Here is a 436-nt window from a genome sequence, read left to right on the forward strand (position 1 = left end):
CTGCCCCCCCAGCCACCCCCTCTCAGCCCCCCCAGCAGAGACTACGTACCACAGTCCTGCTCATCAGAGCCATCCAGGCAGTCAGCAGCACCGTCGCAACGCCAGCTGCTAGAAACACATCGGCCATCGTCACACTGCCAAACATGGGGATCCCCACCACAGGCAACATCTGCAGGGACAGCACACGGTCACTGGGAGCTACCACTCTGGCACAACAAGGGTCCGCTCTGTCCTGGCACGAGGCAGGGCCCGAGGGGCTCTGCCAAGGGGCTGTCCCACAGCAGCCCCCAACAGGGCTCTCTAGGAGGTGGGGGGCTGCCTCGCTCAGCATGGGATCCAGGATATGTCCCCATGCCACAGACATCCCCCAGGAGCTCTGGGGCACACATGTCCCTGCAGAGCCAGCAAGGAGAGAGGTGCCTCTGGCCTGCCCTGC

The sequence above is a fragment of the Phaethon lepturus genome, unplaced genomic scaffold (assembly GCF_000687285.1).
Source record: "Phaethon lepturus isolate BGI_N335 unplaced genomic scaffold, ASM68728v1 scaffold25964, whole genome shotgun sequence".
In the NCBI taxonomy this organism is placed as follows: domain Eukaryota; kingdom Metazoa; phylum Chordata; class Aves; order Phaethontiformes; family Phaethontidae; genus Phaethon; species Phaethon lepturus.